This window comes from Dendrobates tinctorius, unplaced genomic scaffold (assembly GCF_039654945.1).
Source record: "Dendrobates tinctorius isolate UK_male_01 unplaced genomic scaffold, ASM3965494v1 ptg000421c, whole genome shotgun sequence".
Taxonomy (NCBI): domain Eukaryota; kingdom Metazoa; phylum Chordata; class Amphibia; order Anura; family Dendrobatidae; genus Dendrobates; species Dendrobates tinctorius.
Window position 1 is genome coordinate 556,925 of NW_027362085.1, and position 27,814 is coordinate 584,738.

Genomic DNA, 27,814 nt, shown 5'->3' on the forward strand with positions numbered 1-27,814 from the left:
CTGTCTATGGCCAGACAGCTCCGACTTGAGTGTGCTCTACTAATTCCTGAGTATGTCACTCCTCACAAGATGTAACGTTCTGAATCCAGCCACCCTCCTGCCTGTGGATTCAGAAAAGGGGGAATTGGTGACCGTATTGGCAAGTGAGGAAGGATACTTTGACATGACGCATGAACATGTCTGCATAGAACTGATGAGTCAGGAGACAGTTGGGTTTGCACACATTCATGAAAAACCTGTTCCTAATGCAGACTTTGAGTTTCTTTTTTGTAGATGGCCCCAGATACCACCAGGATGGACGATTCTACACTGGATATGCAGTAGTATCCTCACATGAGGTAATCCGAGCGGAGCCACTCTCTCCTCACATGTCGGCGCAGGAGGCAGAGTTGAAGGCACTCACTGAGGCGTGTAGAGCCGCTGCAGGTAAAGTCGCTAATATTTTCACAGATTCGAAGCCCATTAAAAATGCAGAGCTGGTGAAACAATTGATGGAGGCATTGATGTTACCAGTCCAGGTTGGCATTGTCAAGGTAAAAGCACACACAAAGGTGACTCCGTGGAGGTAGAGGGCAATAGAAGGGCGAACGAGGCTGCTAAAATAGCACAAGGCGGCCTAGAGAGAGCAGTGGACGGTGGCGGGGAGTCAGCGTATTCCAGCCACATTGGGTCTAGATGTCCTGAAATCCCTCCAGCAAAAGGCTGCCCAAACAGAGAAGGTACACCGGGGGAGACTGGGAGCTGAGCTGAACTCAAATGGAGTATGGGAGAATAAGGATAAAATGTGCCCACCAAAGTCCCTGTTCCCAATCATGGCGCAAGCAGCACATGGCCCCAATCACACCTCAAAAAGTCACATGTGTGCCATGGTAGATGCCTTCTGGATCGCTCCTGGCTTCAGTTGCGCAGCCGCGAAACTTGTACAATCATGCCTCATCTGTGCACAGCACAACCCAGGTAAAACAGTAAAAGTCCCTAAGAAAGCGACACCTAGGCCTCTCTACCCGTTTCAGAGACGGCAGATTGACGACATACAGCTACCAAGGTAGGAGTGTATGCAAATATCCTAGTATGTGTAGATCTCTTCTCTGGATGGCCAGAGGCCTACCCGGTGAAAACGGCTACAGCTCGAGCCACTGCAAAGAAACTGGTGATGGAACTAGTACCACGATTCGGTGTCCCTGAAACAATTGAATCAGACAGAGGTACACACTTTACTGCTGAGGTAATGCAAAATGTAATGCAAATGATCATAGAATCATAGAATCATAGAATCGTAGAGTTGGAAGGGACCTCCTGGGCCATCTGGTCCAACCCCCTGCTCAAAGCAGGATTCGCTAAATCATCCCAGTCAGATGTCTGTCCAGCCTCTGTTTGAAGACTTCCATTGAAGGAGAACTCACCACTTCTCGTGGCAGCCTGTTCCACTCATTGATCACTCTTACTGTCAAAAAGTTTTTTCTAATATCTAATCTGTGTCTCCTCCCATTCAGTTTCATCCCATTGCTTCTAGTCTTTCCTTGTGCAAATGAGAATAAAGTTGATCCTTCTACAATGTGACAGCCCTTTAGATATTTGTAGACAGCTATTAATCTCCTCTCAGTCTTCTCTTTTGCAAACTAAACATTCCCAAATCCTGCAACCTTTCCTCATAAGACAGGGTTTGCAGACCGGTCACCATTCTGGTCGCTCTTTTCTGAACTTGCTCCAGTTTGTTGATGTCTTTTTTAAAATGTGGTGCCCAAAACTGGACACAATATTCCAGATGAGGTCTGACCAAAGAGGAGTAGAGGGAAATAATGACTTCACGTGATCTAGACTGTATGCTTCTGTTAATACATCCTAGAATTGCATTTGCCTTTTTTGCTGCTGCATCACACTGTTGACTCATATTCAGTCTGTAATCTATTAGTATACCCAAGTCTTTTTCACATGTGCTGTCACTTAGCCCTATTCCTCCCATTCTATATATGTTTTTTCCATTTTTATTGCCCAGATGTAGTACTTTGCATTTCTCCCTGTTAAAAACCATTCTGTTAGTTGCTGCCCACTTCTCCAGTTTATTTAAATCTTTTTGAATCCTCTCTCTCTCTTCTCTAGTATTAGCTATCCCTCCTAGCTTTGTGTCATCAGCAAATTTAATCAGTTTACCCTCAATTCCTTCATCTAAATCGTTGATAAAGATGTTGAACAATACAGGGCCCAGGACAGAGCCCTGTGGTACCCCACTTGAGACATTCTTCCAACTGGATGTGCAGCCATTTACGACCACTCTTTGGGTCCGATCACTAAGCCAGTTATGAATCCACCTAACAGTTGCCTTGTCCATTCCATACTTAATCATTTTTTCAATAAGGATTGTATGAGAGACTTTGTCAAATGCTTTGCTGAAGTCAAGATATACTATATCTACAGCATTTCCTTGATCCACCCAATCAGTGATACCGTCATAGAAGGAAATTAAGTTAGTCTGACATGACTTATTAGTTACAAACCCATGCTGACTCTGTTTAATCACTTCATTCTTATCCAGGTATTGACATACATGTTGTTTAATAATTTGTTCAAAGATCTTTCCTGGTATAGAAGTCAGACTCACCGGCCTATAGTTACCTGGGTCCACCTTCTTCCCCTTTTTGAAGATAGGAACAACATTTGCTCTTCTCCAGTCTTCTGGCACTTCTCCTGTTCTCCAAGAATTTTCAAAGATTATAGAGAGGGGTTCAAAAATTTCTTCTGCTATCTCCTTCAGTACTCTGGGGTGTAATTCATCTGGACCTGGAGACTTGAATTCATTTAGGCTAGCTAAGTGTTTCCTCACTATCTTTCTGTTTATAGATATCCTGGATTCTTCTATTCCCTTAATAGGACAGTGAATAACAGTTGATGTTACATTTCCTTTCTGAGAGAAAACAGATGCAAAATAGGAATTTAAAAGTTCAGCCTTCTCAACATCCTGTCTTACCATTTCATCATTTTCATCCTGTAAAAATCCTATAGCATCTTTGACTTTTCTTTTACTTTTGACATATCCCCAAAATCCTTTATTATTGCTTTTGACATCTCTTGCAAGCCTCAATTCATTTTCAGCTTTAGATAATCTGATTTGTGCCCTGCAGGTTCTGCAGACAGCATTATATTCTTCTTTAGATATGCCTCCCTCTTTCCATTTTATAAACATTTTTTTCTTCCTTTTTAGCATGTGCTTAAGTTCTGTGTTCATCCATCCTGGTTTCCTTAACTGCTTCCTATTCTTCCCTCTTTTCGGAATTGTTAACAACTGTGCTTTGAGAATTTCATTTTTCAAGATTTTCCATCCTTCCTGGACATTTTTGTCTTTAAGGGTATCCAGCCATTGGATCCCTCCAATTCTCTTTCTGAATCCCTTAAAATCTGCCTTTCTGAAATCTAACCTTGATGTCTGAGTCTTCACAGGTCTTCCGCCTCTAGTTATCCAAAATTCTAAAATAGCATGGTCGCTACCTCCTAGGGTCCCAGCCACTTTTACCTCCTCAACCATTTCCTCCCTGTTTATAAGGATTAGATCCAAGGTAGCAGTTCCCCTTGTTTTCTCCCTTACCTTTTGGAAGATAAAGTTGTCAGCAAGAGAGGATAAGAATTTCCTTGACCTGTTAGTTTTGCCTGAGAGAGATTCCCAACAAATGTCTGGATAGTTGAAATCTCCCATGACAACTATGTCATATTTTTTGGAGAACTTGGCCATTTGATGCATAAAGAGTTCATCCATATCTTCAGCTTGCACAGGCGGCCTGTAGTAAATGCCTACAATGGTGTCCTTTCCATTGTTCTGTCCTTGTATTCTTACCCAAACAGTTTCCACAGAACTCCCAGTCTCTGAAGCTTCAATCTCTGTGCAGATATACGCGTTTCTAACATACAATGCGACACCCCCTCCTCGTTTATCAAGTCTGTTTCTTGCAAATAAGTTGTATCCTTCTAGTCTTGTATTCCAATCATGTGTATTGTCCCACCAAGTTTCAGTGATTCCAATGACATCATATTTCTTTTCCTGTGTTAGAGTTGATCTGCTGAAAGCCTGCGGAGATTTGCTCTGACAAGACTTTTAGACAGTTCTGGAAAGATGCATTCAGATGCAAGAACTCTTGCGCATAACTCTTTTCCTGACCCCTCTGCCGCTGCCGCCCAGTACCCGCAGGTGTAGTAGAGGTGGCAGGGGCAGAAGGGTGGGGTAAAGGGAAAGCGATCTCCTCACCAGCAGCTTCATGTAATGTAGGCGGCCACGATGCTCCTGTGCTGGTGGATGGGACAGATGGGTCGAATGTGTGGGAAGGCTGGGAAGGTGCAGATGTACCGGGGCGGTCGAAGTGTCCCTCGGTGCCGGTCTCCTCAGGGATCGCCTCAGAAGGGTCCAATCGTGCAGGCTCCCGAGTGCTGCTCACCGTGCTGTGGAATAAAGAGAAAAAAACAATTAAAATACTGACATGGTATGGCCCTGGCTGAAAAAAAAAGTTACATCTAACATTTTTTTTCACATGTGGTGTGTAATATTTACCTTCTGGTGAGCATTGTTTCCCGGAGGAACGACAGGGCTTGTGCGTACTTGTACTTGCTCCTGCGTCCTCCAGATCCACTCGGGGCCCGCATCTCTTTATTGAACTCCTTCTTGAAACGATCCCTCACAGACCGCCACCGATTCACAATTCTGTTCCCTGAAACGAGAAAGGAGTGGTTAGTATACAACATCAGTGTTTCACAAACTCCAGTCCTCATGGTCCCCAGGGGTCATGTTTTCAGGATTTCCATAGTAAATAGAAATCCTGAACACATGATCCGTGGGGACCACGAGGACTGGAGTTCGGGAAACACTGGTTTACATCAAGCAATCGGTACTGTATATACTTACGCTCTTTAATCTGGGCCCGAACATCGAGGTCCTCCCAGCGGCCCACAAGGAGCGAACAGATTTCCTCCCAGAGTCGTCGGTTAACGATCAGGTCAGCGTGGCGGTGGTCAGCCATATTCCAGAGCGGCTCCCTTTCTCTGACGAGATCGATGAGGCGGTCCACATCAATCCCTCCATCCTCACCGTCAGAGTCGGGAGCACGCTGTGAAGGCTGTTAAAGAAAAAGACAAAAATAACATAATTAGCCTCCACAAAAGAAATGAAATAAAAAGTGCAAAAAAACAAAGCAAAAATATTTATACTTACACGATGGTGATCGCCGCGTTGCTGTCGCCGACGACCCTGGGAGGCACTGCGAGGACCTCTTGGCCGAGGACCAGATTGGGAAGACTAGAGAAAAAAACAAAAAATGTTATGTATTTGGATGTAGGCATTTGTTTGCTGTGTGTGGTCTGCAGAACGTTGTTTTCTATGTGTTGTGTGTAGTGTGATGTTGTGTTTCTGCGTTTGATGCAAAAAACTTACCAATTGTGAGCCCACTCCAAGTGTCTGTCCACCCCTTCCTTCTTCTTCTGGGAGCTCCTCTTCATCTTGTGATTCCTGTTTTGAAATAAAAGGCAATGAATAGACATATATTACAGAGATGATGGATTTTGGAAATAAAAACTTACCGTCAAATGCTGACGATGCGAGGGAGGGCTCCCAGAAGAAGATGTGCTGTCCTGTTGATGGCCAGACTCCATGGCTGTGGGTATTGCTGCTGCTGTTGCTGCTGCCAGTGATGCCATTTCTGCTGCTGCTGCTGCATCTCTTTGGCGGCTGTTGAATAAAGAGAAACAAAGGGCCAATGAATATCTTGATATTCCATGGCCCTAGTTTGGAGGAATGGGGGATTTGATAATTACCATCTCTTATCTGCTGCTGGACTCCCCTCCTCAGCATGTTCCATTTGCTGCTCCATTTGTGGTGGTGCTGATGGTGCTGCTGCTGCAGATGTTTGCTGCCTTCTCCTGCTCCTGGTTCTTGGCTTGGGTTGGGTGTGGCTGAGGGTCCCATTGTCTTGCTTTTATATATCTCCTGTGGGCAGAGCTACTGAGCATGCTCAGACCAAAAAAACGGATCCGGCCGCCTGATCCGGCGCATTGCGGCGCTCATAGGCTTTCATTGTGTGAAAAAGCTGGACGCGCCGGATCCGGCATGTCCGGCTTTTTCGCCGGAGACAAAAAACGTTACAGTAGCCGTTTTTTCCAGACGCCGGATCGCGACACATTGCCGGATCCGGCGAAAACCGGATGAAACGCATGGCCATCCGGCGCAAATGCAAGTCAATTGGGGGAAACCAGATCCGGCATAGCATTTCGCCAGATCCGGTTTCTGTCAAAAGCGCCGGATCGCGCCTGACGGCGAAAACCTGATGTGTGAAAGAGGCCTTAGGCGAACGTGATAACCACTACACTACAGAAACCGGCTGCCGAAGGTTACTGTGGTCATGACGAGCCATCGAGAACAAAGACTCAATGTCAAAAGCTTTAATATCAACGCCTAATGTCATGCTTCTATCCAGTTTCGAACTGAGGACCTTTCACGTGTAAAGCGAACGTGATAACCGCTACACTACAGAAACCAGCCGATTCAAATAAACTAAAAATGCTGTGGTCATGGCAAGCAATAAAGAACAAGCACTGAAAGTCAAAAAGATCGTTTTCCAAGAGAAAAAGCTGTGTTTCTGCCCAGTTTCAAACTGGGGACCTTTCGTGTGTTAGGCGAACATGATAACCACTACACTACAGAAACCGGCTGCGGAAGGTTACTGTGGTCATGACGAGCCATCGAGAACAAAGACTCAACGTCAAAAGCTTTAATATCAACGCCTAATGTCATGCTTCTATCCAGTTTCGAACTGGGGACCGTTCGCATGTGAGGTGAACGTGACAACCACTAAACTTCAGAAACTCCATGCAAACCTAAAGATGTTTAAACATGCTGAAATGAACTTGAAAAAGAAAAAAACATCCAGCCAAAGTCAAGAGGTCTTCCTCTATGTCTGAAGACAGGACAAAGTGCATTTTGCAACACAGGAACCTTTCATTTGTCAGGCTATTGGAGAAAAAGAACAAACAGGGAAACAAAACCATGCTCCACAAAACATTCTCATGCCTTTGTCCAAAAGCCAAAAAGAATAAGCACCTAGATGCCTGCTTTCGCACCTTGATCCTATCAGGTGTTACTTGAATTAGGAACACTTAGGCACTGTCAAAAACACACATGCTTGCCAAAAGCAAAAACGGGTAGAAATAATCACATTGGTAAAAGTAATGCTCATTAAACCAGCAATAGAATATGCTAACTAAGGCTAATTAAGCCAACAATATACGTTTGTGATCAAAATAAAGAAAAGCCACATGTTTCTGCCCGGGATCAAAACAGGGAACTTTCAGGAGGATGGCAAACAGGACAATCACTACACTACAGTAACCAGACAAGAGCGTTTACTGTGGTTATGTCAAGCATTAAAGATCAAGCACTCATTGTCAAAAGTGCTAGTTTGCAAGAAAATCACTGTGTTTCTGCCCAGTTTCGAACTGAGGACCTTTCGCATGCAAAGCGAACGTGATAACCTCTACACTACAGAAACCAACCCATTCGAACAAACAAAAAATGCTGTGGTCATGGCAAGCAATAAAGAACAAGCACTGAAAGTCAAAAAGATCGTTTACCAAGAGAAACAGTTGTGTTTCGGCCCAGTTTCGAACTGGGGACCTTTCGCGTGTGAGGCGAACGTGATAACCGCTACACTACAGAAACCGGATGCAAACGCTTACTGTGGTGACAACAAGCAATCAAGATCAAGAACTGAAAGTCAAAAGCTTGGATACCAAAGGGTAACAGCGTGTTTCTGCCCAGTTTCGAACTGGGGACCTTTCGCGTGTTAGGCGAACGTGATAACCACTACACTACAGAAACCGGCTGCGGAAGGTTACTGTGGTCATGACGAGTCATCGAGAACAAAGACTCAACGTCAAACGCATTAATATCAACGCCTAATGTCATGCTTCTATCTAGTTTCGAACTGGGGACCGTTCGCTTGTGAGATGAACGTGACAACCACTACACTTCAGAAACTCCATGCAAAGATAAAGATGTTTAAACATGCTGAAATGAACTTGAAAAAGAAAAAAAACATCCAGCCAAAGTCAAGAGTTCTTCCTCTATGTCTGAAGACAGGACAAAGTGCATTTTGCAACACAGGAACCTTTCATTTTTCAGGCTATTGGAGAAAAAGAACAAACAGGGAAACAAAACCATGCTCCACAAAACATTCTCATGCCTTTGTCCAAAAGCCAAAAAGAAAAAGCACCTAGATGCCTGCTTTCGCACCTTGATCCTATCAGGTGTTACTTGAATTAGGAACACTTAGACACTGTCAAAAACACACATGCTTGCCAAAAGCAAAAACAGGTAGAAATAATCACATTGGTAAAAGTAATGCTCATTAAACCAGCAATAGAATATGCTAAATAAGGCTAATTAAGCCAACAATATACGTTTGTGATCAAAATAAAGAAAAGCCACATGTTTCTGCCCGGGATCAAAACAGGGAACTTTCAGGAGGATGGCAAACAGGACAATCACTACACTACAGTAACCAGACAAGAGCGTTTACTGTGGTCATGGCAAGCATTAAAGATCAAGCACTCATTGTCAAAAGCGCTAGTTTGCGAGAGGAACGCTGTGTTTCTGCACAGTTTCGATCTGAGGACCTTTCGCGTGTAAAGCGAACGTGATAACCGCTACACTACAGAAACCAACCTATTCAAACAAACAAAAAATGCTGTGGTCATGGCAAGCAATAAAGAACAAGCACTGAAAGTCAAAAAGATAGTTTTCCAAGAGAAAAAGCAGTGTTTCTGCCCAGTTTCGAACTGGGGACCTTTCGCGTGTGAGGTGAACGTGATAACCGCTACACTACAGAAACCGGAAGCAAGCGTTTACTGTGGTGACAACAAGCAATCGAGATCAAGAACTGAAAGTCAAAAGCTTGGATACCAAAAGGTAACAGCGTGTTTCTGCCCAGTTTTGAACTGGGGACCTTTCGCGTGTTAGGCGAACGTGATAACCACTATACTACAGAAACCGGCTGCGGATGGTTACTGTGGTCATGACGAGCCATCGAGAACAAAGACTCAACGTCAAAAGCTTTAATATCAACGCCTAATGTCATGCTTCTATCGAGTTTCGAACTGGGGACCGTTCGCTTTTGAGGTGAACGTGACAACCACTACACTTCAGAAACTCCATGCAAAGCTAAACATGTTTAAACATGCTGAAATGAACTTGAAAAAGAAAAAAACAGCCAGCCAAAGTCAAGAGGTCTTCCTCTATGTCTGAAGACAGGACAAAGTGCATTTTGCAACACAGGAACCTTTCATTTGTCAGGCTATTGGAGAAAAAGAACAAACAGGGAAACAAAACCATGCTCCACAAAACATTCTCATGCCTTTGTCCAAAAGCCAAAAAGAAAAAGCACCTAGATGCCTGCTTTCGCACCTTGATCCTATCAGGTGTTACTTGAATTAGGAACACTTAGACACTGTCAAAAACACACATGCTTGCCAAAAGCAAAAACGGGTAGAAATAATCACATTGGTAAAAGTAATGCTCATTAAACCAGCAATAGAATATGCTAATTAAGGCTAATTAAGCCAACAATATACGTTTGTGATCAAAATAAAGAAAAGCCACATGTTTCTGCCCGGGATCAAAACAGGGAACTTTCAGGAGGATGGCAAACAGGACAATCAGTACACTACAGTAACCAGACAAGAGCGTTTACTGTGGTCATGGCAAGCATTAAAGATCAAGCCCTCATTGTCAAAAGCGCTAGTTTGCAAGAGGAACGCTGTGTTTCTGCCCAGTTTCGAACTGAGGACCTTTCGCGTGTAAAGCGAACGTGATAACCGCTACACTACAGAAACCAACCGATTCAAACAAACAAAAAATGCTGTGGTCATGGCAAGCAATAAAGAACAAGCACTGAAAGTCAAAAAGATCGTTTTCCAAGAGAAAAAGCTGTGTTTCTGCCCAGTTTCGAACTGGGGACCTTTCGAGTGTGAGGCGAAAGTAATAACCGCTACACTACAGAAACCGGATGCAAGCGCTTACTGTGGTGACAACAAGCAATCGAGATCAAGAACTGAAAGTCAAAAGCTTGGATACCAAAGGGTAACAGCGTGTTTCTGCCCAGTTTTGAACTGGGGACCTTTCGCGTGTTAGGCGAACGTGATAACCACTCTACTACAGAAACCGGCTGCGGAAGGTTACTGTGGTCATGACGAGCCATCGAGAACAAAGACTCAACGTCAAAAGCTTTAGTATCAACGCCTAATGTCATGCTTCTATCGAGTTTCGAACTGGGGACCGTTCGCGTTTGAGGTGAACGTGACAACCACTACACTTCAGAAACTCCATGCAAAGCTAAAGATGTTTAAACATGCTGAAATGAACTTGAAAAAGAAAAAAACAGCCAGCCAAAGTCAAGAGGTCTTCCTCTATGTCTGAAGACAGGACAAAGTGCATTTTGCAACACAGGAACCTTTCATTTGTCAGGCTATTGGAGAAAAAGAACAAACAGGGAAACAAAACCATGCTCCACAAAACATTCTCATGCCTTTGTCCAAAAGCCAAAAAGAAAAAGCACCTAGATGCCTGCTTTCGCACCTTGATCCTATCAGGTGTTACTTGAATTAGGAACACTTAGACACTGTCAAAAACACACATGCTTGCCAAAAGCAAAAACGGGTAGAAATAATCACATTGGTAAAAGTAATGCTCATTAAACCAGCAATAGAATATGCTAACTAAGGCTAATTAAGCCAACAATATACGTTTGTGATCAAAATAAAGAAAAGCCACATGTTTCTGCCCGGGATCAAAACAGGGAACTTTCAGGAGGATGGCAAACAGGACAATCACTACACTACAGTAACCAGACAAGAGCGTTTACTGTGGTCATGGCAAGCATTAAAGATCAAGCACTCATTGTCAAAAGCGCTAGTTTGCAAGAGGAACGCTGTGTTTGTGCCCAGTTTTGAACTGAGGACCTTTCGCGTGTAAAGCGAACGTGATAACCACTACACTACAGAAACCAACCGATTCAAACAAACAAAAAATGCTGTGGTCATGGCAAGCAATAAAGAACAAGCACTGAAAGTCAAAAAGATCGTTTTCCAAGAGAAAAAGCTGTGTTTCTGCCCAGTTTCGAACTGGGGACCTTTCGAGTGTGAGGCGAAAGTTATAACCGCTACACTACAGAAACCGGATGCAAGCGCTTACTGTGGTGACAACAAGCAATCGAGATCAAGAACTGAAAGTCAAAAGCTTGGATACTAAAGGGTAACAGCGTGTTTCTGCCCAGTTTTGAACTGGGGACCTTTCGCGTGTTAGGCGAACGTGAAAACCACTCTACTACAGAAACCGGCTGCGGAAGGTTACTGTGGTCATGACGAGCCATCGAGAACAAAGACTCAACGTCAAAAGATTTAATATCAACGCCTAATGTCATGCTTCTATCGAGTTTCGAACTGGGGACCGTTCGCGTTTGAGGTGAACGTGACAACCACTACACTTCAGAAACTCCATGCAAAGCTAAAGATGTTTAAACATGCTGAAATGAACTTGAAAAAGAAAAAAACAGCCAGCCAAAGTCAAGAGGTCTTCCTCTATGTCTGAAGACAGGACAAAGTGCATTTTGCAACACAGGAACCTTTCATTTGTCAGGCTATTGGAGAAAAAGAACAAACAGGGAAACAAAACCATGCTCCACAAAACATTCTCATGCCTTTGTCCAAAAGCCAAAAAGAAAAAGAACCTAGATGCCTGCTTTCGCACCTTGATCCTATCAGGTGTTACTTGAATTAGGAACACTTAGACACTGTCAAAAACACACATGCTTGCCAAAAGCAAAAACGGGTAGAAATAATCACATTGGTAAAAGTAATGCTCATTAAACCAGCAATAGAATATGCTAACTAAGGCTAATTAAGCCAACAATATACGTTTGTGATCAAAATAAAGAAAAGCCACATGTTTCTGCCCGGGATCAAAACAGGGAACTTTCAGGAGGATGGCAAACAGGACAATCACTACACTACAGTAACCAGACAAGAGCGTTTACTGTGGTCATGGCAAGCATTAAAGATCAAGCACTCATTGTCAAAAGCGCTAGTTTGCAAGAGGAACGCTGTTTTTGTGCCCAGTTTTGAACTGAGGACCTTTCGCGTGTAAAGCGAACGTGATAACCACTACACTACAGAAACCAACCGATTCAAACAAACAAAAAATGCTGTGGTCATGGCAAGCAATAAAGAACAAGCACTGAAAGTCAAAAAGATCGTTTTCCAAGAGAAAAAGCTGTGTTTCTGCCCAGTTTCGAACTGGCGACCTTTCGCGAGTGAGGCGAACGTGATAACGGCTACACTACAGAAACCGGATGCAAGCACTTACTGTGGTGACAACAAGCAATTGAGATCAAGAACTGAAAGTCAAAAGCTTGGATACCAAAGGGTAACAGCGTATTTCTGCCCAGTTTCGAACTGGGGACCTTTCGTGTGTTAGGCGAACATGATGACCACTACACTACAGAAACCGGCTGCGGAAGGTTACTGTGGTCATGACGAGCCATCGAGAACAAAGACTCAACGTCAAAAGCTTTAATATCAACGCCTAATGTCATGCTTCTATCCAGTTTCGAACTGGGGACCGTTCGCGTGTGAGGTGAACGTGACAACCACTAAACTTCAGAAACTCCATGCAAACCTAAAGATGTTTAAACATGCTGAAATGAACTTGAAAAAGAAAAAAACAGCCAGCCAAAGTCAAGAGGTCTTCCTCTATGTCTGAAGACAGGACAAAGTGCATTTTGCAACACAGGAACCTTTCATTTGTCAGGCTATTGGAGAAAAAGAACAAACAGGGAAACAAAACCATGCTCCACAAAACATTCTCATGCCTTTGTCCAAAAGCCAAAAAGAATAAGCACCTAGATGCCTGCTTTCGCACCTTGATCCTATCAGGTGTTACTTGAATTAGGAACACTTAGGCACTGTCAAAAACACACATGCTTGCCAAAAGCAAAAACGGGTAGAAATAATCACATTGGTAAAAGTAATGCTCATTAAACCAGCAATAGAATATTCTAACTAAGGCTAATTAAGCCAACAATATACGTTTGTGATCAAAATAAAGAAAAGCCACATGTTTCTGCCCGGGATCAAAACAGGGAACTTTCAGGAGGATGGCAAACAGGACAATCACTACACTACAGTAACCAGACAAGAGCGTTTACTGTGGTTATGTCAAGCATTAAAGATCAAGTACTCATTGTCAAAAGCGCTAGTTTGCAAGAGAATCGCTGTGTTTCTGCCCAGTTTCGAACTGAGGACCTTTCGCGTGCAAAGCGAACGTGATAACCGCTACACTACAGAAACCAACCCATTCTAACAAACAAAAAATGCTGTGGTCATGGCAAGCAATAAAGAACAAGCACTGAAAGTCAAAAAGATCGTTTACCAAGAGAAAAAGTTGTGTTTAGGCCCAGTTTCGAACTGGGGACCTTTCGCGTGTGAGGCGAACGTGATAACCGCTACACTACAGAAACCGGATGCAAGTGCTTACTGTGGTGACAACAAGCAATCAAGATCAAGAACTGAAAGTCAAAAGCTTGGATACCAAAGGGGAACAGCGTGTTTCTGCCCAGTTTCGAACTGGGGACCTTTCGCGCGTTAGGCGAACGTGATAACCACTACACTACAGAAACCGGCTGCGGAAGGTTACTGTGGTCATGACGAGCCATCGAGAACAAAGACTCAACGTCAAACGCATTAATATCAACGCCTAATGTCATGCTTCTATCTAGTTTCGAACTGGGGACCGTTCGCTTGTGAGATGAACGTGACAACCACTACACTTCAGAAACTCCATGCAAAGCTAAAAATGTTTAAACATGCTGAAATGAACTTGAAAAAGAAAAAAACAGCCAGCCAAAGTCAAGAGGTCTTCCTCTATGTCTGAAGACAGGACAAAGTGCATTTTGCAACACAGGAACCTTTCATTTGTCAGGCTATTGGAGAAAAAGAACAAACAGGGAAACAAAACCATGCTCCACAAAACATTCTCATGCCTTTGTCCAAAAGCCAAAAAGAAAAAGCACCTAGATGCCTGCTTTCGCACCTTGATCCTATTAGGTGTTACTTGAATTAGGAACACTTAGACACTGTCAAAAACACACATGCTTGCCAAAAGCAAAAACGGGTAGAAATAATCACATTGGTAAAAGTAATGCTCATTAAACCAGCAATAGAATATGCTAACTAAGGCTAATTAAGCCAACAATATACGTTTGTGATCAAAATAAAGAAAAGCCACATGTTTCTGCCCGGGATCAAAACAGGGAACTTTCAGGAGGATGGCAAACAGGACAATCACTACACTACAGTAACCAGACAAGAGCGTTTACTGTGGTCATGTCAAGCATTAAAGATCAAGCACTCATTGTCAAAAGCGCTAGTTTGCAAGAGAAACGCTGTGTTTCTGCCCAGTTTCGAACTGTGGACCTTTCGCGTGTAAAGCGAACGTAATAACCGCTACACTACAGAAACCAACCGATTAAAACAAACAAAAAATGCTGTGGTCATGGCAAGCAATAAAGAACAAGCACTGAAAGTCAAAAAGATCGTTTTCCAAGAGAAAAAGCTGTGTTTCTGCCCAGTTTCGAACTGGGGACCTTTCGCGTGTGAGGCGAACGTGATAACCGCTACACTACAGAAACCGGATGCAAGTGCTTACTGTGGTGACAACAAGCAATCGAGATCAAGAACTGAAAGTCAAAAGCTTGGATACCAAAGGGTAACAGCGTGTTTCTGCCCAGTTTCGAACTGGGGACCTTTCGCGTGTTAGGCGAACGTGATAACTAGAGTTGAGCGATACCGTCCGATACTTCAAAGTATCGGATCGGAATGGATCGGCCGATCTTTAAAAAAAGTATCGGTATCGCCGATTCCGATACCGGAAGTCCCATTCAAGTCTATGGGACTTCCGGTATCGGAATAAGAAAAACCCTGTTTTTGCCTTGTACAGCCTCTCTGGGGTCTGTACGGGCCTTTCGGGGGGCTGTGCCGGCCTGCCAGGGGGTCTGTGCAGGCTCCGGTGGTCTGTGCCGGCCTGCCGGGGGGCTGTGCAGGCTCCGGGGGGCTGTGCCGGCCTGCCGGGGGGCTGTGCCGGCCTGCCGGTGGCCTGTGCAGGCTCCGGGGGGCTGTGCCGGCCTGCCGGGGGGCTGTGCCGGCCTGCCGGTGGTCTGTGCAGGCTTCGGGGGTCTGTGCAGGCATCGTCCGATGGGACTACAAGTCCCATCGGGCGATGCCTGCTACCATGACAGTGATTGACACATTAGCCAATTATGGGACAGTAGTAGTCCCATCATCCGGCTAATGTGTTGAATGTAAAAAAAAAAAAAAAAAAATACATGCTACATACATGCTACATTCATACTACATATATACTACATACATACTACATATATACTACATGCATGCTACATACATACTGCATGCTACATACATACTACATGCTACATACATACTACATATATGCTACATACATACTACATATATACTACATGCATGCTACATACATACTGCATGCTACATACATACTACATGCTACATACATACCACATATATACTACATACATACTACATGCATGCTACATGCTACATACATACCACATACATACTACATACATACTACATACATACTACATGCATGCTACATGCTACATACATACCACATACATACTACATGCATGCTACATACATACTACATGCATGCTACATACATACTACATGCTACATACATACATACTACATATATACTACATGCATGCTACATACATACTACATGCTACATACATACTACATGCTACATACATTCCACATATATACTACATACATACTACATGCATGCTACATGCTACATACATACCACATACATACTACATACATACTACATACATACTACATACATACTACATGCATGCTACATGCTACATACATACCACATACATACTACATGCATGCTACATACATACTACATGCATGCTACATACATACTACATGCTACATACATACATACTACATATATACTACATGCATGCTACATACATACTACATGCTACATACATACTACATATATACTACATGCATGCTACATAGAATCATAGAATCATAGAATCATAGAATCATAGAATCGTAGAGTTGGAAGGGACCTCCTGGGCCATCTGGTCCAACCCCCTGCTCAAAGCAGGATTCGCTAAATCATCCCAGTCAGATGTCTGTCCAGCCTCTGTTTGAAGACTTCCATTGAAGGAGAACTCACCACTTCTCGTGGCAGCCTGTTCCACTCATTGATCACTCTAACTGTCAAAAAGTTTTTTCTAATATCTAATCTGTGTCTCTTCCCATTCAGTTTCATCCCATTGCTTCTAGTCTTTCCTTGTGCAAATGAGAATAAAGTTGATCCTTCTACAATGTGACATCCCTTTAGATATTTGTAGACAGCTATTAAGTCTCCTCTCAGTCTTCTCTTTTGCAAACTAAACATTCCCAAATCCTGCAACCTTTCCTCATAAGACAGGGTTTGCAGACCGGTCACCATTCAGCTCGCTCTTTTCTGAACTTGCTCCAGTTTGTTGATGTCTTTTTTAAAATGTGGTGCCCAAAACTGGACACAATATTCCAGATGAGGTCTGACCAAAGAGGAGTAGAGGGAAATAATGACTTCACGTGATCTAGACTGTATGCTTCTGTTAATACATCCTAGAATTGCATTTGCCTTTTTTGCTGCTGCATCACACTGTTGACTCATATTCAGTCTGCGATCTATTAGTATACCCAAGTCTTTTTCACATGTGCTGTCACTTAGCCCTATTCCTCCCATTCTATATATGCTTTTTTCATTTTTATTGCCCAGATGTAGTACTTTGCATTTCTCCCTGTTAAAAACCATTCTGTTAGTTGCTGCCCACTTCTCCAGTTTATTTAAATCTTTTTGAATCCTCTCTCTCTCTTCTCTAGTATTAGCTATCCCTCCTAGCTTTGTGTCATCAGCAAATTTAATCAGTTTACCCTCAATTCCTTCATCTAAATCGTTGATAAAGATGTTGAACAATACAGGGCCCAGGACAGAGCCCTGTGGTACCCCACTTGAGACATTCTTCCAACTGGATGTGCAGCCATTTACGACCACTCTTTGGGTCCGATCACTAAGGCCGGTTTCACACTAGCGCATTTTCAGCGCGCGCACGGCCGGTGGTAGCTCCGCCCCCGATCCGGCTCTCTGCCCGGCGTGCCCGCCCCTTCCTTGTAGCGCCGCCTCCTAGCGGACAGCGGCGCCTGCGATCGGCGCACCCTATCTTTAGCATAGAGTGCGCCGATCGTGCGCAGGCCGTGCGCTAGTTGCGCTTTGACCTGCGCTGCACACTTTTGACGGTGCGCCGTGCGCGCCAAAATCCGAAAAGTTTGATTTTGGCGCGCACGGCGCACCGTCAAAAGTGCGCAGCGCAGGTCAAAGCGCAACTAGCGCACGGCCTGCGCACGATCGGCGCACCCTATGCTAAAGATAGGGTGCGCCGATCGCAGGCGCCGCTGTCCGCCAGGAGGCGGCGCTACAAGGAAGGGGCGGGCACGCCGGGCAGAGAGCCGGATCGGGGGCGGAGCTACCCCCGGCCGTGCGCGCGTTGAAAATGCGCTAGTGTGAAACCGGCCTAAGCCAGTTATGAATCCACCAAACAGTTGCCTTGTCCATTCCATACTTAGTCATTTTTTCAATAAGGATTGTATGAGAGACTTTGTCAAATGCTTTGCTGAAGTCAAGATATACTATATCTACAGCATTTCCTTGATCCACCCAATCAGTGATACCGTCATAGAAGGAAATTAAGTTAGTCTGACATGACTTATTAGTTACAAACCCATGCTGACTCTGTTTAATCACTTCATTCTTATCCAGGTATTGACATACATGTTGTTTAATAATTTGTTCAAAGATCTTTCCTGGTATAGAAGTCAGACTCACCGGCCTATAGTTGCCTGGGTCCACCTTCTTCCCCTTTTTGAAGATAGGAACAACATTTGCTCTTCTCCAGTCTTCTGGCACTTCTCCTGTTCTCCAAGAATTTTCAAAGATTATGGAGAGGGGTTCAAAAATTTCTTCTGCTATCTCCTTCAGTACTCTGGGGTGTAATTCATCTGGACCTGGAGACTTGAATTCATTTAGGTTAGCTAAGTGTTTCCTCACTATCTTTCTGTTTATAGATATCCTGGATTCTTCTATTCCCTTAATAGGACAGTGAATAACAGTTGATGTTGCATTTCCTTTCTGAGAGAAAACAGATGCAAAATAGGAATTTAAAAGTTCAGCCTTCTCAACATCCTGTCTTACCATTTCATCATTTTCATCCTGTAAAAATCCTATAGCATCTTTGACTTTTCTTTTACTTTTGACATATCCCCAAAATCCTTTATTATTGCTTTTGACATCTCTTGCAAGCCTCAGTTCATTTTCAGCTTTAGCTAATCTGATTTGTGCCCTGCAGGTTCTGCAGACAGCATTATATTCTTCTTTAGATATGCCTCCCTCTTTCCATTTTATAAACATTTTTTTCTTCCTTTTTAGCATGTGCTTAAGTTCTGTGTTCACCCATCCTGGTTTCCTTAAATGCTTCCTATTCTTCCCTCTTTTCGGAATTGTTAACAACTGTGCTTTGAGAATTTCATTTTTCAAGATTTCCCATCCTTCCTGGACATTTTTGTCTTTAAGGATATCCAGCCATTGGATCCCTCCAGTTCTCTTTCTGAATCCCTTAAAATCTGCCTTTCTGAAATCTAACCTTGACGTCTGAGTCTTCACAGGTCTTCCACCTCTAGTAATCCAAAATTCTAAAATAGCATGGTCGCTACCTCCTAGGGTCCCAGCCACTTTTACCTCCTCAACCATTTCCTCCCTGTTTATAAGGATTAGATCCAAGGTAGCAGTTCCCCTTGTTTTCTCCCATACATACTACATACATACTACATGCTACATACATACATACTACATATATACTACATGCATGCTACATACATACTACATGCTACATACATACTACATATATACTACATGCATGCTACATACATACTACATGCTACATACATACTACATATATACTACATGCATGCTACATACATACTACATGCTACATACATACTACATATATACTACATGCATGCTACATACATACTACATGCTACATACATACTACATATATATCCTACATGCATGTTACATGCATACTACATGCTACATACATACTACATATATACTACATGCATGCTACATACATACTACATGCTACATACATACCACATATATACTACATGCATGCTACATACATACTACATGCTACATACATACTACATATATACTACATGCATGCTACATACATACTGCATGCTACATACATACCACATATATACTACATACATACAATACATTCATACAATACATACATAGACATACAGTACATATAACATAGAGTAACATACTTACCAATACTTGTCACATTGTTCCCCGAAGCCATTGTCTTTTCCGGAATAAATATTAACATAACAAACCACAAAAATACTCACCCACGATCCGAAGCAGTCCACGAGTGTGTCCCACGACGATCTTGGGTAGAGAACTGCAGCATCAGCTGATGCTGCCGTTCTCTACGGTCTGCAGGAATCCAATGACGGAAGGTAGGTATCCTTCCGCACTGTATTCCTCCGCCACTTAAAAAAAAAAAAGTCCCTAGTCTCACTTTATGCCATTGCTGTGTGGGAATTTCCCATTGGCTAATGTGTCAATCACTGTCATGGTAGCAGGCATCGCCAGATGGGACTTATAGTCCCATCGGACGATGCTTGCACAGACCCCTGGACATCAGCACAGCCCCCAGGCAGGCCGGCACAGCCCCCCGGCAGGCCGGTACAGACCCCCACAGGGTGCACAGACCACCGGCAGGCCGGCACAGCCCCCCGGCAGGCCGGTACAGACCCCGGGCTGTCCACACAGCCCCCCGGCAGGCTGGCAGAGACCCCCGGAAGGCCCAAAATGACGGTGCATCATGATGCTCACACACCGCGCATCATTATGACGTCAGGCTGTCAATCAACTTTGAACTTCCGATTCCGACATTGAAAAAATATCGGAAGTCGGTATCCCGATACAGCAAGTATCGGCCGATACCCGATACTTGCGGTATCGGAATGCTCAACACTAGTGATAACCACTACACTACAGAAACCGGCTGCGGAAGGTAACTGTGGTCATGACGAGCCATCGAGAACAAAGACTCAACGTCAAAAGCTTTAATATCAACGCCTAATGTCATGCTTCTATCCAGTTTCGAACTGGGGACCGTTCGCGTGTGAGGTGAACGTGACAACCACTACACTTCAGAAACTCCATGCAAAACTAAAGATGTTTAAACATGCTGAAATGAACTTGAAAAAGAAAAAAACAGCCAGCCAAAGTCAAGAGGTCTTCCTCTATGTCTGAAGACAGGACAAAGTGCATTTTGCAACACAGGAACCTTTCATTTGTCAGGCTATTGGAGAAAAAGAACAAACAGGGAAACAAAACCATGCTCCACAAAACATTCTCATGCCTTTGTCCAAAAGTCAAAAAGAAAAAGCACCTAGATGCCTGCTTTCGCACCTTGATCCTATCAGGTGTTACTTGAATTAGGAACACTTAGACACTGTCAAAAACACACATGCTTGCCAAAAGCAAAAACGGGTAGAAATAATCACATTGGTAAAAGTAATGCTCATTAAACCAGCAATAGAGTATGCTAACTAAGGCTAATTAAGCCAACAATATACGTTTGTGATCAAAATAAAGAAAAGCCACATGTTTCTGCCCGGGATCAAAACAGGAAACTTTCAGGTGGATGGCAAACAGGACAATCACTACACTACAGTAACCAGACAAGAGCGTTTACTGTGGTCATGGCAAGCATTAAAGATCAAGCACTCATTGTCAAAAGCGCTATTTTGCAAGAGGAACGCAATGTTTCTGCCCAGTTTCGAACTGAGGACCTTTAGCGTGTAAAGCAAACCTGATAACCGCTACACTACAGAAACCAACCGATTCAAACAAGCAAAAAATGCTGTGGTCATGGCAAGCAATAAAGAACAAGCACTGAAAGTCAAAAAGATCGTTTTCCAAGAAAAAAAGCTGTGTTTCTGCCCAATTTCAAACTGGGGACCTTTCGCGTGTGAGGCGAACGTGATATCCGCTACACTACAGAAACCAGATGCAATCGCTTACTGTGGAGACAAGCAATCGAGATCAAGAACTGAAAGTCAAAAGCTTAGATACCAATGGGTAACAGCGTGTTTCTGCCCAGTTTCGAACTGGTGAACTTTCGCGTGTGTGGCGAACGTGATAACCACTACACTACAGAAACCAGATGCAAGTACTTACTGTGGTGACAACAAGCAATCGAGATCAAGAACTGAAAGTCAAAAGCTTGGATACCAAAGGGTAACAGCGTGTTTCTGCCTAGTTTCGAACTGGTGACCTTTCGCGTGTTAAGCAAACGTGATAACTACTACACTACAGAAACCGGCTGTGGAAGGTTACTGTGGTCATGACGAGCCATCGAGAACAAAGACTCAATGTTAAAAGCTTTAATATCAACGCCTAATGTCATGCTTCTATCCAGTTTCGAATTGGGGACCGTTCGCGTGTGAGGTGAACGTGACAACCACTACACTTCAGAAACTCCATGCAAAGCTAAAGATGTTTAAACATGCTGAAATAAACTTGAAAAAGAAAAAAACATCCAGCCAAAGTCAAGAGGTCTTCCTCTCTGTCTGAAGACAGGACAAAGTGCATTTTGCAACACAGGAACCTTTCATTTGTCAGGCTATTGGAAAAAAGAACAAACAGGGAAACAAAACCATTTTCCACAAAACATTCTCATGCCTTTGTCCAAAAGCCAAAAAGAAAAAGCACCTAGATGCCTGCTTTCGCACCTTGATCCTATCAGGTGTTACTTGAATTAGGAACACTTAGACACTGTCAAAAACACACATGCTTGCCAAAAGCAAAAACGGGTAGAAATAATCACATTGGTAAAAGTAATGCTCATTAAACCAGCAATAGAATATGCTAACTAAGGCTAATTAAGCCAACAATATACGTTTGTGATCAAAATAAAGAAAAGCCACATGTTTCTGCCCGGGACCAAAACAGGGAACTTTCAGGAGGATGGCAAACAGGACAATCACTACACTACAGTAACCAGACAAGAGCATTTACTGTGGTCATGGCAAGCATTAAAGATCAAGCACTCATTGTCAAAAGCACTAGTTTGCAAGAGGAACGCTGTGTTTCTGCCCAGTTTCGAACGGAGGACTTTCCGCATATAAAGCGAACGTGATAACCGCTACACTACAGAAACCAACCAATTCAAACAAAAAAAAAATGCTGTGGTCATGGCAAGCAATAAAGAACAAGCACTGAAAGTCAAAAAGATCGTTTTCCAAGAGAAAAGCCGTGTTTCTGCCCAGTTTCGAACTGGGGACCTTTCGCGTGTGAGGTGAACGTGATAACCGCTACACTACAGAAACCAGAAGCAAGCGCTTACTGTGGTGACAACAAGCAATCGAGATCAAGAACTGAAAGTCAAAAGCTTGGATACATAAGGGTAACAGCGTGTTTCTGCCCAGTTTTGAACTGGGGACCTTTCGCGTGTTAGGCGAACGTGATAACCACTACACTACAGAAACCGACTGCGGGAGGTTACTGTGGTCACGACGAGCCATCGAGAACAAAGACTCAACGTCAAAAGCTTTAATATCAACGCCTAATGTCATGCTTCTATCCAGTTTCGAACTGGGGACCGTTCGCGTGTGAAGTGAACGTGACAATCACTACACTTCAGAAACTCCATGCAAAGCTAAAGATGTTTAAACATGCTGAAATGAACTTGAAAAAGAAAAAAACAGCCAGCCAAAGTCAAGAGGTCTTCCTCTATGTCTGAAGACAGGACAAAGTGCATTTTGCAACACAGGAACCTTTCATTTGTCAGGCTATTGGAGAAAAAGAACAAACAGGGAAACAAAACCATGCTCCACAATACATTCTCATGCCTTTGTCCAAAAGCCAAAAAGAAAAAGCACCTAGATGCCTGCTTTCGCACCTTGATCCTATCAGGTGTTACTTGAATTAGGAACACTTAGACACTGTCAAAAACACACATGCTTGCCAAAAGCAAAAACGGGTAGAAATAATCACATCGGTAAAAGTAATGCTCATTAAACCAGCAATAGAATATGCTAACTAAGGCTAATTAAGCCAACAATATACGTTTGTGATCAAAATAAAAAAAAGCCACATGTTTCTGCCCGGGATCAAAACAAGGAACTTTCAGGAGGATGGCAAACAGGACAATCACTACACTACAGTAAGCAGACAAGAGCGTTTACTGTGGTCATGGCAAGCATTAAAGATCAAGCACTCATTGTCAAAAGCACTAGTTTGCAAGTGGAACGCTGTGTTTCTGCCCAGTTTCGAACTGAGGACCTTTCACATGTAAAGCAAACGTGATAACCGCTACACTACAGAAAACAACTGATTCAAACAAACAAAAAATGCTGTGGTCATGGCAAGCAATAAAGAACAAGCACTGAAAGTCAAAAAGATCGTTTTCCAAGAGAAAAGCTGTGTTTCTGCCCAGTTTCGAAGTGAGGACCTTTCGCGTGTGAGGCGAACGTGATAACCGCTACACTACAGAAACCGGAGGCAAGCGTTTACTGTGGTGACAACAAGCAATCGAGATCAAGAACTGAAAGTCAAAAGCTTGGATACCAAAGGGTAACAGCGTGTTTCTGCCCAGTTTCGAACTGGGGACCTTTCGCGTGTTAGGCGAACGTGATAACCACTACACTACAGAAACCGGCTGCGGAAGGTTACTGTGGTCATGACGAGCCATCGAGAACAAAGACTCAATGTCAAAAGCTTTAACATCAATGCCTAATGTCATGCTTCAATCGAGTTTTGAACTGGGGACCGTTCGCGTGTGAGGTGAATGTGACAACCACTACACTTCAGAAACTCAATGCAAAGCTAAAGATGTTTAAACATGCTGAAATGAACTTGAAAAAGAAAAAAACAGCCAGCCAAAGTCAAGAGGTCTTCCTCTATGTCTGAAGACAGGACAAAGTGCATTTTGCAACACAGGAACCTTTCATTTGTCAGGCTATTGGAGAAAAAGAACAAACAGGGAAACAAAACCATGCTCCACAAAACATTCTCATGCCTTTGTCCAAAAGCCAAAAAGAAAAAGCACCTAGATGCCTGCTTTCGCACCTTGATCCTATCAGGTGTTACTTGAATGAGGAACACTTAGACACTGTCAAAAACACACATGCTTGCCAAAAGCAAAAACGGGTAGAAATAATCACATTGGTAATAGTAATGCTCATTAAACCAGCAATAGAATATGCTAACTAAGGCTAATTAAGCCAACAATATACGTTTGTGATCAAAATAAAGAAAAGCCACATGTTTCTGCCCGGGATCAAAACAGGGAACTTTCAGGAGGATGGCAAACAGGACAATCACTACACTACAGTAACCAGACAAGAGCGTTTACTGTGGTCATGGCAAGCATTAAAGATCAAGCACTCATTGTCAAAATCGCTAGTTTGCAAGAGGAACGCTGTGTTTCTGCCCAGTTTCGAACTGAGGACCTTTCGCGTGTAAAGTCAACGTGATAACCGCTACACTACAGAAACCAAGCAATTCAAACAAACAGAAAATGCTGTGGTCATGGCAAGCAATAAAGAACAAGCACTGAAAGTCAAAAAGATCGTTTTCCAAGAGAAAAAGCTGTGTTTTTGCCCAGTTTCGAACTGGGGACCTTTCGCGTATGAGGCGAACGTGACAACCACTACACTTCAGAAACTCCATGCAAAGCTAAAGATGTTTAAACATGCTGAAATGAACTTGAAAAAGAAAAAAACAGCCAGCCAAAGTCAAGAGGTCTTCCTCTATGTCTGAAGACAGAATCATAGAATCGTAGAGTTGGAAGGGACCTCCTGGGCCATCTGGTCCAACCCCCTGCTCAAAGCAGGATTCGCTAAATCATCCCAGTCAGATGTCTGTCCAGCCTCTGTTTGAAGACTTCCAGTGAAGGAGAACTCACCACTTCTCGTGGCAGCCTGTTCCACTCATTGATCACTCTAACTGTCAAAAAGTTTTTTCTAATATCTAATCTGTGTCTCCTCCCATTCAGTTTCATCCCATTGCTTCTAGTCTTTCCTTGTGCAGATGAGAATAAAGTTGATCCTTCTACAATGTGACAGCCCTTTAGATATTTGTAGACAGTATTAAGTCTCCTCTCAGTCTTCTCTTTTGCAAACTAAACATTCCCAAATCCTGCAACCTTTCCTCATAAGACAGGGTTTGCAGACCGGTCACCATTCTGGTCGCTCTTTTCTGAACTTGCTCCAGTTTGTTGATGTCTTTTTTAAAATGTGGTGCCCAAAACTGGACACAATATTCCAGATGAGGTCTGACCAAAGAGGAGTAGAGGGAAATAATGACTTCACGTGATCTAGACTGTATGCTTCTGTTAATACATCCTAGAATTGCATTTGCCTTTTTTGCTGCTGCATCACACTGTTGACTCATATTCAGTCTGTGATCTATTAGTATACCCAAGTCTTTTTCACATGTGCTGTCACTAAGCCCTATTCCTCCCATTCTATATATGCTTTTTCCATTTTTATTGCCCAGATGTAGTACTTTGCATTTCTCCCTGTTAAAAACCATTCTGTTAGTTGCTGCCCACTTCTCCAGTTTATTTAAATCTTTTTGAATCCTCTCTCTCTCTTCTCTAGTATTAGCTATCCCTCCTAGCTTTGTGTCATCAGCAAATTTAATCAGTTTACCCTCAATTCCTTCATCTAAATCGTTGATAAAGATGTTGAACAATACAGGGCCCAGGACAGAGCCCTGTGGTACCCCACTTGAGACATTCTTCCAACTGGATGTGCAGCCATTTACGACCACTCTTTGGGTCCGATCACTAAGCCAGTTATGAATCCACCTAACAGTTGCCTTGTCCATTCCATACTTAATCATTTTTTCAATAAGGATTGTATGAGAGACTTTGTCAAATGCTTTGCTGAAGTCAAGATATACTATATCTACAGCATTTCCTTGATCCAACCAATCAGTGATACCGTCATAGAAGGAAATTAAGTTAGTCTGACATGACTTATTAGTTACAAACCCATGCTGACTCTGTTTAATCACTTCATTCTTATCCAGGTATTGACATACATGTTGTTTAATAATTTGTTCAAAGATCTTTCCTGGTATAGAAGTCAGACTCACCGGCCTATAGTTACCTGGGTCCACCTTCTTCCCCTTTTTGAAGATAGGAACAACATTTGCTCTTCTCCAGTCTTCTGGCACTTCTCCTGTTCTCCAAGAATTTTCAAAGATTATAGAGAGGGGTTCAAAAATTTCTTCTGCTATCTCCTTCAGTACTCTGGGGTGTAATTCATCTGGACCTGGAGACTTGAATTCATTTAGGCTAGCTAAGTGTTTCCTCACTATCTTTCTGTTTATAGATATCCTGGATTCTTCTATTCCCTTAATAGGACAGTGAATAACAGTTGATGTTACATTTCCTTTCTGAGAGAAAACAGATGCAAAATAGGAATTTAAAAGTTCAGCCTTCTCAACATCCTGTCTTACCATTTCATCATTTTCATCCTGTAAAAATCCTATAGCATCTTTGACTTTTCTTTTACTTTTGACATATCCCCAAAATCCTTTATTATTGCTTTTGACATCTCTTGCAAGCCTCAATTCATTTTCAGCTTTAGATAATCTGATTTGTGCCCTGCAGGTTCTGCAGACAGCATTATATTCTTCTTTAGATATGCCTCCCTCTTTCCATTTTATAAACATTTTATTCTTCCTTTTTAGCATGTGCTTAAGTTCTGTGTTCATCCATCCTGGTTTCCTTAACTGCTTCCTATTCTTCCCTCTTTTCGGAATTGTTAACAACTGTGCTTTGAGAATTTCATTTTTCAAGATTTCCCATCCTTCCTGGACATTTTTGTCTTTAAGGATATCCAGCCATTGGATCCCTCCAATTCTCTTTCTGAATCCCTTAAAATCTGCCTTTCTGAAATCTAACCTTGACGTCTGAGTCTTCACAGGTCTTCCGCCTCTAGTTATCCAAAATTCTAAAATAGCATGGTCGCTACCTCCTAGGGTCCCAGCCACTTTTACCTCCTCAACCATTTCCTCCCTGTTTATAAGGATTAGATCCAAGGTAGCAGTTGCCCTTGTTTTCTCCCTTACCTTTTGGAAGATAAAGTTGTCAGCAAGAGAGGATAAGAATTTCCTTGACCTGTTAGTTTTGCCTGAGAGAGATTCCCAACAAAGATTCCCAGGACAAAGTGCATTTTGCAACACAGGAACCTTTCATTTGTCAGGCTATTGGAGAAAAAGAACAAACAGGGAAACAAAACCATGCTCCACAAAACATTCTCATGCCTTTGTACAAAAGCCAAAAAGAAAAAGTACCTAGATGCCTGCTTTCGCACCTTGATCCTATCAGGTGTTACTTGAATTAGGAACACTTAGACACTGTCAAAAACACACATGCTTGCCAAAAGCAAAAACGGGTAGAAATAACCACATTGGTAAAAGTAATGCTCATTAAACCAGCAATAGAATATGCTAACTAAGGCTAATTAAGCCAACAATATACGTTTGTGATCAAAATAAAGAAAAGCCACATGTTTCTGCCCGGGATCA

General features: G+C 42.9%; 15 non-coding genes across 15 annotated transcripts; all 15 read right to left on the minus strand.

The window, feature by feature from the left end:
- Window positions 1–7,447: 7,447 nt before the first annotated feature.
- On the minus strand, window positions 7,448–7,520 carry TRNAA-UGC (transfer RNA alanine (anticodon UGC)). Its single transcript has one exon. It is a non-coding gene; the product is annotated as a tRNA-Ala (tRNA).
- A 97-nt stretch (window positions 7,521–7,617) lies between these two features.
- On the minus strand, window positions 7,618–7,690 carry TRNAV-CAC (transfer RNA valine (anticodon CAC)). Its single transcript has one exon. It is a non-coding gene; the product is annotated as a tRNA-Val (tRNA).
- Window positions 7,691–7,776: 86 nt separating this feature from the next.
- On the minus strand, window positions 7,777–7,849 carry TRNAV-AAC (transfer RNA valine (anticodon AAC)). Its single transcript has one exon. It is a non-coding gene; the product is annotated as a tRNA-Val (tRNA).
- Window positions 7,850–8,618: 769 nt separating this feature from the next.
- Window positions 8,619–8,691, minus strand: TRNAV-UAC (transfer RNA valine (anticodon UAC)). The gene has a single exon. It is a non-coding gene; the product is annotated as a tRNA-Val (tRNA).
- Window positions 8,692–8,788: 97 nt separating this feature from the next.
- Window positions 8,789–8,861, minus strand: TRNAV-CAC (transfer RNA valine (anticodon CAC)). Its single transcript has one exon. It is a non-coding gene; the product is annotated as a tRNA-Val (tRNA).
- An 86-nt stretch (window positions 8,862–8,947) lies between these two features.
- Window positions 8,948–9,020, minus strand: TRNAV-AAC (transfer RNA valine (anticodon AAC)). Its single transcript has one exon. It is a non-coding gene; the product is annotated as a tRNA-Val (tRNA).
- Window positions 9,021–9,788: 768 nt separating this feature from the next.
- Window positions 9,789–9,861, minus strand: TRNAV-UAC (transfer RNA valine (anticodon UAC)). The gene has a single exon. It is a non-coding gene; the product is annotated as a tRNA-Val (tRNA).
- Window positions 9,862–10,958: 1,097 nt separating this feature from the next.
- TRNAV-UAC (transfer RNA valine (anticodon UAC)) lies at window positions 10,959–11,031 on the minus strand. Its single transcript has one exon. It is a non-coding gene; the product is annotated as a tRNA-Val (tRNA).
- Window positions 11,032–13,298: 2,267 nt separating this feature from the next.
- Window positions 13,299–13,371, minus strand: TRNAA-UGC (transfer RNA alanine (anticodon UGC)). The gene has a single exon. It is a non-coding gene; the product is annotated as a tRNA-Ala (tRNA).
- Window positions 13,372–13,627: 256 nt separating this feature from the next.
- On the minus strand, window positions 13,628–13,700 carry TRNAV-AAC (transfer RNA valine (anticodon AAC)). The gene has a single exon. It is a non-coding gene; the product is annotated as a tRNA-Val (tRNA).
- A 768-nt stretch (window positions 13,701–14,468) lies between these two features.
- Window positions 14,469–14,541, minus strand: TRNAV-UAC (transfer RNA valine (anticodon UAC)). Its single transcript has one exon. It is a non-coding gene; the product is annotated as a tRNA-Val (tRNA).
- Window positions 14,542–14,638: 97 nt separating this feature from the next.
- TRNAV-CAC (transfer RNA valine (anticodon CAC)) lies at window positions 14,639–14,711 on the minus strand. The gene has a single exon. It is a non-coding gene; the product is annotated as a tRNA-Val (tRNA).
- A 7,815-nt stretch (window positions 14,712–22,526) lies between these two features.
- TRNAV-CAC (transfer RNA valine (anticodon CAC)) lies at window positions 22,527–22,599 on the minus strand. The gene has a single exon. It is a non-coding gene; the product is annotated as a tRNA-Val (tRNA).
- An 86-nt stretch (window positions 22,600–22,685) lies between these two features.
- On the minus strand, window positions 22,686–22,758 carry TRNAV-AAC (transfer RNA valine (anticodon AAC)). The gene has a single exon. It is a non-coding gene; the product is annotated as a tRNA-Val (tRNA).
- A 1,096-nt stretch (window positions 22,759–23,854) lies between these two features.
- TRNAV-AAC (transfer RNA valine (anticodon AAC)) lies at window positions 23,855–23,927 on the minus strand. Its single transcript has one exon. It is a non-coding gene; the product is annotated as a tRNA-Val (tRNA).
- Between the last annotated feature and the right edge of the window lie 3,887 nt (window positions 23,928–27,814).